This window comes from Eucalyptus grandis, chromosome 11 (assembly GCF_016545825.1).
Source record: "Eucalyptus grandis isolate ANBG69807.140 chromosome 11, ASM1654582v1, whole genome shotgun sequence".
NCBI classification, from domain to species: domain Eukaryota; kingdom Viridiplantae; phylum Streptophyta; class Magnoliopsida; order Myrtales; family Myrtaceae; genus Eucalyptus; species Eucalyptus grandis.
Window position 1 is genome coordinate 40501212 of NC_052622.1, and position 8077 is coordinate 40509288.

Consider the following 8077-nt stretch of genomic DNA (forward strand, 5'->3'; position numbering starts at 1 on the left):
AGTTCTCTTTGATTTTTCTTCTCCCCTCTTTCGGGTGGGGGGCCCGATTTCCCCTCCTCTGCTGGACACACCGAGATGCAGTCCCTTTCTTTCGTTCTTTTTGACTTTTACTCTTTCTTTTCTCTTTTCCCTTTTCTCTTTTTATTTGATGTCAGCTGAGCCCCACAAGAAGCCAACGCATGTACCCGGGAGAATTACCAAAAAGTCTAAACCATTGCAATTGTAATTCGCCCATAAACTTTTTTTTTGGCCAATTTAGCCTAAACCTTTTATAATTGTGCCAATTCAGTCATTCCGGCCAAAATTGGCCGGCCGGAGCTGACGTGGACGCCGGCCGCGAACAATTTTTTAATAATTTTTAAAAAAAAAATTTCGAATTTTTTAATTTTTTCGATTTTTTTCGATTTTTTTTTTTACCTCCTTCTTCTTTCTGCGGCGGCTGGCGCCGGCCGGCGAGGGCCGGCGAGGCTGACCTCGCCGGCCACGGCGAGGCTCGCCCCCGCCGCCACCGGGCGAAGGCGAGCCTCGCCCGGCCATGGCGAGGCGAGCCTCGCCGGATTTGGTTACGGCCTCGCTAGTGGCCGGCGAGGCCGCCGTCGCCGGATCCGGCGAGGCTCACCTCGCCATGGCTGGGCAAGGCCGAGCCTCGCCTTGGCCGGGCGACGACGGCCTCGCCGTCGCCGGGCGAGGCTTGCCCGCCTCGCACCGGCGCGGCGAGCCTCGCCCGACAGCGAGGCCGCCGTCGCCGGATCCGGCGAGGCTCGACCTCGCCATGGCGGGCGAGGCCGAGCCTCGCCTTGGGGGCGACGGCGGCCTCGCCGTCGCCGGGCGAGGCTCGCCTTCGCCGGTGGCCGGCGGGCGAGCCTCGCCAATGGCCGACGCAGAGGAAGAAGAAGGAGGTAAAAAATAAAAATAAAAATTCGAAAAAAATTCGAAAAAAATTTAAAAATTCGAAAAAAATTTTAAAAAATTATTAAAAAATTGTTCGCCGGCCACTGTCTCCGGCCGGCGTCCACGTCGGCTCCCGGCCGGCCAATTTTGGCCGGAAGGACTGAATTGGCACAATTATAAAAGGTTTGGACTAAATTGGCCAAAAAAAAAAAGTTTAGGACTGAATTGACACAATTGCAATAGGTTTAGGACTTTTTGGTAATTCTCCCCATGTACCCCTGTCTTATCTTAATTCACATTTGCTTGGACGACGCCATTAGTTCGTTAGCTCTCAGCGACACGACGGCTATAAATAAAACGACACGGATAGAATTATGACACGGGCGTGATGATACTCGTGCCACCGGGTGTTCTCTTTCTTGGTGATTGGAACGACGTGAAATCGAATTGAAGTCATGGGCTGCTTTTGCTGCAGAGGTCTTGAGGAGACGACGAAGAGAACGAGGAACCCAGTGCGATCCCGACGCATTTATAGCTGGTTATCTGCCAAAAGGACCGGCGTCCACCGAGTCGGCGGCATGGCCGTTCTTGCTGGTGCAGGCGCTACTGCTGCTGCGGCCACGTTTATTTACTCTGCTGATGGCGGCGGTTGCTGCGGTTGCGGTGCAGGAGGTTGCGGGGGAGGGTGCAGTGGCTGAACTTTTCTGTTTGTTGCCGTAACCAGCGCATGCAATTTATATTTTTATTTGGTACAGATGTTTATGCAACAATTGGAGTTGGACATAAAAATAATATCAGAGCAAATATAGTTCTATTTGAATCTCATTTTCCCCTTCTCTTATCCTCAAAAATGAGAAAACTGTTTTGTATGATGCTTCTGTCACGTTAGATCAAACTTATCCGAACCATCATTCGTATGGTTCCATTGTTTGCAGTCTATATGATTTAAATATCATGTAAGTTAGTGGTGGCCTTAAGTTTTATGTCATTTAAACTAATTCCGATCAAGAAAAATATGATTGATCATCCAATAGATTAACCATGAAATTTGGCTATATCATCACTGGTTTCATCACTGATGCCTCTTTTCGAGGTTTTATAATGTGCTATTCGTGTTGACGGTGTTGAGAGCTAGTCTTCAATGAAAAAATAAATAAAAAAATCTCTCCATACTTTCAATTTGGAATAGTTCTATCGTCCTCTAAGAAACAGATTTTCGAGATATAATGGGTCGCAACTCCTTCGACGGACTTCATGATCAAACAAACTGATTTCACGTTTATAATATCGTAATCAGGAGTTGAGAGAGTATAGAGGAAGCTAGACAGAAACCAATTTGAGAGAAAATTGAGCTCGTGCGAGAGTAAAATAGTGAGAGGGAGAGAAGGGGGCAGAAAAACACAACTTGAGCGTGCAGCTATGTTTATCAAGAATCTGGTGGTGATTTCAATGATGATATTCTATTATGTTGTTCGTGGCGATGTGTACAACGTGTCGACCAGCGCCAATTGGAAAGCCTCTTCCATCCGTGCATTTTCGACATTTTCACTCTATGAGAACTGGTCGTGCTTTTCTTTATACTATTGTAATCCGTCTAGTCATGATATACTTATCGTTGCTGTGATCTAAGATAGTTATCATGATGGTATGTTGTGTCACCCCTAGTGGGACTAGATAAGGCTTGTTGTAATCTCGCTCTGTGCATTAGAAGTTTTTGGCTAGCTTGTTTCGTGGTTTTTCCCCAGTTGCAATCTGCGAGTTGAAATATTAAAGTTTGCATTGTCTGCTCGTCTATTACATTCGACTAGTGGTTATTGTGCTCATTTAGTTTTCGCCATGCACAGTTCAACGTGCTTACAACAAAGTCATTCCTCGACAAAGTAGTGTCAAAGCGCTGGTAATTGGAACAGATACTTGCCTCAAAGATTGAAATAATAAGTTATTCCTAAGGTTTGTTAGAAGCGCACAGTAAAAGCCAATACTTTTTCTCTAGAAAATCATCAAGAAAGCCCTGATCCATGCTTGTTAACATATCCAATTGGGTTTATCTTTACTTAAAAACTTAAACTAATGGGTTATAAGTCAACTAGGATTTTTGCCAATGAGTTATAAATCGATTAGGATTATTAATTGTTCTACAACACGTCAATGTTCTGACACTTTTTAACATGACTCGCACATGTATCCTAATAATTTCCCCTCATGTGTGAAGTCATCTGCACTCTTTAATTTATGTATCTTTATGCTTCAACACGTCTCCACTTGAGTCTCCACTTTGTTGCGTGTGAGGACCACAACAAAAATAGCCACATTCATTCTTGGTCTCTTTAACCAAACCAAATTATGAAGGCTGCCATTGGGACCATGCCCGCATTCACTTTAGTCTCTTACGTTCGTTAAGAGATTTATTCCTTTCGATATTCGCTATAATATTGATACACGTTGAGAGCATATGGGCAGTTGCATTTGGTGGTGGTGTAATCGTTCCCTATGCTTATGATTATGTTTAATCTTACAAGCTAGGACAATACATGGGCAGTTGAATCGGCTCCTTCGTTTTTGGTACTTTAAGTGAAAAAAATAAAATAAAGTGGAGTTAAGTTTGATTGTTGGACTGTAGACAATTTCTTTATCTACATATATATTTTTTATGTTTGATTGTTTGATTGAGGTATATATATTTTGTTCGGATACATGGGGTATATACCAATAATGAAATATAATCAATATTGTAGTATAATTGATGTCACAAGAAAACTTCGTTTTACAATTAGAAATATTCTAAACTTACCGGTTCACCAAATTTCATGTAACTGAAGTTGATAGCACCAACAATCGAACTGTTTATAATTTTCTAGAATGGGTTGGTCTAGACATTATATAAGCAAAAATTGGAAAATAGGACACGAAACGTCCTTATTAATCCGTTTCCGGAGCCAAAAATAAGTAAAAAATATCAACTTATGTCCGAAGTTACGTGCGCCGGACGCTGAAATTTTCCATGGATTTACGTCACAAAGGACAGAAAGGGGTGTCTAGACTTTTAGCCGATAGACGATCTTGATGTGACGGTTTAGATCGATGCGAATATTTAAGTTTCCTTCGCAAGGACTCATCAATTCAGAGAATCTTCACGACTTTTGACTTGGAGTAAAAAACGGTTTTCCAATGCAAAACAACGGATAGAGGGGCTGAAATGTGAGCTTCAAACCTTGATGAACAGCCAAGTCATACAGTATGATCATCTCAGAATTCAGCACATCAACCAAGAGATAGAATCACTATGGCGACAAGAGGAGATGTTCTGGGGTTTGCGATCAAGAATCAAATGGTTAAAATGGGGAGATAGAAATACAAAGTTCTTCCATGCAACTACTATTCAACGGAGGAGTCGAAACGGAATATCCATGCTTTTAAATGACCAGGGAGAGTGGGTCAGGAATGAAGAAGATCTTAAGAACATGACGATGAATTTCTTCAAAAATATTTATACTTCAGAAGGTCCCAGGAATTTTCAGCCCATTCTGGACAATATCCCAACCTTGGTGAATGCATCTATGAATCAAAAACTAATGGCACCTGTCACCATGGAAGAAATTATAGCAGCTACTCACCAATTGGGACCTACTAAAGCCCCCGGGCCGGATGGATTACATGGATTATTTTTTCAACACCATTGGAACGACATTGGCAGCGATATATGTTGTGAGGTCCAGCATTTCTTTCAAACGGGAATTCTAAATCCAGCCCTAAATAAAACACAAATTACTCTCCTCCCAAAAACCCAAAACCCCGAAAAGATAGGACAATATCGACCTATCAGCCTGTGCAATTTTGCCTACAAAATCATATAAAAAATCCTCACAAATAGACTGAAACCCCTTTTACCAGATCTAATCGAAGCAGAACAGAGCGCCTTTGTGGGAAGTCGGCAAATTCAGGATAATATTATGATTGTACAGGAAGTGTTACACCGATTAAGAACTCGTGATCGGCACCGCAAATTCCAAGCTGTCCTTAAGCTCGATATGCAAAAGGCTTATGATCGGGTAGAGTGGGACTTCCTTCAAGAGTGCCTAAGAAAGATGGGCTTCTGTGAAGAATGGATTAACTGGACCATGCAGTGTGTCACAACAGTTTCTTATAGCATCAAATTTAATGGTATATCCTTGCCCTACTTCAAGCCGACTAGGGGTATTCGCCAGGGAGACCCTTTATCCCCTTATCTTTTCATCATCGTAGCTAATGTTCTTTCTCTTCTGATGAAGCAAGCTCTTCAAGCAGGCACACTTCGCGGGATTCGACTAAATGGAAATTGTCCCACCCTCTCCCACTTACTATTTGCAGATGACTCTATATTTTTTCTACATGGAACAATCTTGGAATGTCAAAATCTGGCGAATCTCCTCCATCAATACTGTTACGCATCAGGTCAAGCTATCAATCTAAATAAATCAGGGATATTTTTCAGCAAAGGGTGTCCAGAACAACTACGAAGAAACATGGCGTCAGTGTTACGAGTTCCAGAAATTACAAAAACAGGGAAATATTTGGGAATCCCTTCAGACTGGGGTGCCTCCAAGAAAGAAGTGTTCGCCTGGATTCTAGCTCGAGTTAATATGAAATTGGAGAGTTGGAAAGAAAATTTACTATCCAAAGCTGGTAAGGAAATTCTTCTCAAAGCAGTAGTACATGCAATACCCCAGTATGCGATGTCAATTTTCAAAATCCCTATATCTATTCTCAAAGCTATTGAAAAGAAAATAGCTAACTTTTGGTGGAAAAATAATAACAGAGCGACTGGACTACATTGGAGAAAATGGGAGACTCTTAAGCTTCGAAAAAATGAGGGTGGGCTTGGTTTTAAAGATCTACTTACTTTTAATATCGCCATGCTAGGCAAACAGGCCTGGCGTCTTTCCCAATGCCCAAATACTCTATGGAGTCAAATCATGAAAGGGCTATACTTTCCAAATTGTGACTTTTGGCAAGCAAGGAAGAGCTCGCGCCCATCATGGGGCTGGCAAAGTTTACTAGCAGGAAGAGAAGCGATCGCCCCCCATGTTAGGTGGGTAGTGGGGAATGGACAAAGAATATCCATTAGAGAAGATAAATGGCTAAGCAGGGGACCAATTGGCGGACCAACAAGAGGAAATGAACCAAGCAAAGTGGGTGAGTTGATAGATTTTGCAGCCGCTAAGTGGAATGAAGACCTATTGTGGTCAATGTTTGATCATCAGACCGTAATGGAAATTCTGGCCATCCCTATCGGCCTCCCTACTACAGAGGATAAACTGGTCTGGATACATAACAAATCTGGAAACTACACGGTCAAGAGTGGATATTTGATGTGTAGAAAACATACAGTGCGGGAAAGGGACCATATGCCAACAACCTCCCACCAGTTCAACCCAGATCTATGGAAACAAATCTGGAATGCAGCTATACAACCGAAAATAAAATTCTTCCTATGGAGTGCGTGTCAAAATGCATTATCTACAATGGACAACCTTTACAGAAGGAAAGTTGTACCCGCACCTGTGTGTCCAATATGTAACTTGGAACCGGAGACTATAGAACACACTCTCCTCCTATGCCCGTGGACAACACAACTATGGAATGACCCATCCCTGCAAGTCGAAGTGAACCGAGTGGGTCTAACCCGTTTTGATATATGGTTATATAAAGCTCACCAATGTTCAAGAAAATCAAATGGCTTTGATCGATTGCGTCGTACTATGGTGTATATGGAAAGACAGAAATCATTTTATATTCAGGAGGAGCCCCCTAAATCCTTTTCACACCCTGTTTAGAGCCAAAACATTACAGGAAACCTACGCCACATGGAATCCTATATCAAGAAGGCAGAAACAAGATGACAACTTATCAAACAAATGGCAACCCCCGGGCCCTGGTGCACTCAAAATAAACATAGATGCATCTTTTGGATATGCATCTAAGGACTACACAGCAACAGACTCTAGCCAGGTCAACCCACCGCCAAATCTTTTGGACAATATTTAGCTTCATCCCGGACCCAAATAGGCCTAAAAGCCCCTCAACAACTAATTCCCCGACATCTGCTATAACTTGTACAGCAGCTCATAAAAGTGCAGAAGCAACGGCCAGTCACGCATCAAGTGCGAACAATGACCCCCAAATCTCAAGCAACAGTGAGGCACAAGTTCGACCTGAATCAAATCATATCACAAGAAAAGCACGAACCTGTGAATGGAGTCCCCTGCACGCAACAAGCAGCACAAGCCGAACCATTCTTGTCAGAGAAAGCTTAGATCTTCCTTCACCAGCAGCTGCAATGGCCATTGCTAATAGAGGATCGATGGATCTGAATTGCAATCCAACTAGCAGCACCCCCAAATCAGGACTACTCTCCTCAAAATGCATCTTGGGATGGAGGGTACGAGTTCCCGATCAGGCTCATGTCGATGGCGGTCGAGATCTTAATCTGGTTCTGAAAGCCAGACGATCTGAGTATGGCCTGTATGTTCCTCATCGCAGGGAGGACGAACCCGTCATACTGCGCGGTGCCTCCGTTGTCGGGGCTCACCTTGTTGCCGACGGCGATATAGCGGATCCTGACGCCGAGCGAGTAGTTCTTCACGTTCCTCTGCACCCACAAGTTCGCGTTGGTAGGGTTCAAAGCCGGGGCACGGAGGTCCGAGTTGGGGACGCCGAGAATGAAAATCAAAGGGGAAAGAAATTATTGAGAACAAAAAGAGAGGAACCAGCAACAGCCTTCACATAAACCCAGATCTCGAGAGAAGAAGAAGACAATGGATCCTCCGCTACGGGACAGGAAATTCCCATCTATGATGAGGCAGCAATCTCTAACCACAGTAACGCCCAACAAAATGCAGAACCCATCTCCAGCAGAAAAGCTGTAGTCATGCCATCTCCGTCCAACGCAAAGGGGCTGCAAATCATAGACGAACATTAGATCGGGAAAACAAGTTGTTGACGATGGTAACCGAAGTACTGTGGGTCGAGTGAGCGATATGAAAATACTGGAAATTGCTGTACCTCGACACCACCAACAGGAGACGGTTGGATCTGCATAGATCGATCTGCAGCAAGGAGAGAGGAAATTACGCGCACGATCCGGGCATTGACGAAGATGGCAGCGCTTCAAACTCAAAGTAGCAACGCCCTATTCTGCAGCTGTGGC

General features: G+C 43.7%; 1 long non-coding RNA gene across 2 annotated transcripts; it reads right to left on the bottom strand.

The window, feature by feature from the left end:
- Positions 1-4076: 4076 nt before the first annotated feature.
- On the bottom strand, positions 4077-7822 carry LOC120289446. Of its 2 annotated transcripts, XR_005547449.1 has the most exons (3): positions 7638-7822; positions 7117-7519; positions 4077-6521 (listed from the first exon to the last, which is right to left on the bottom strand). It is a non-coding gene; the product is annotated as an uncharacterized LOC120289446 (long non-coding RNA). The 2 variants fall into 2 exon arrangements; XR_005547448.1 differs by lacking the exon at positions 7638-7822 and having other exon boundaries at positions 7117-7630.
- Positions 7823-8077: the final 255 nt, after the last annotated feature.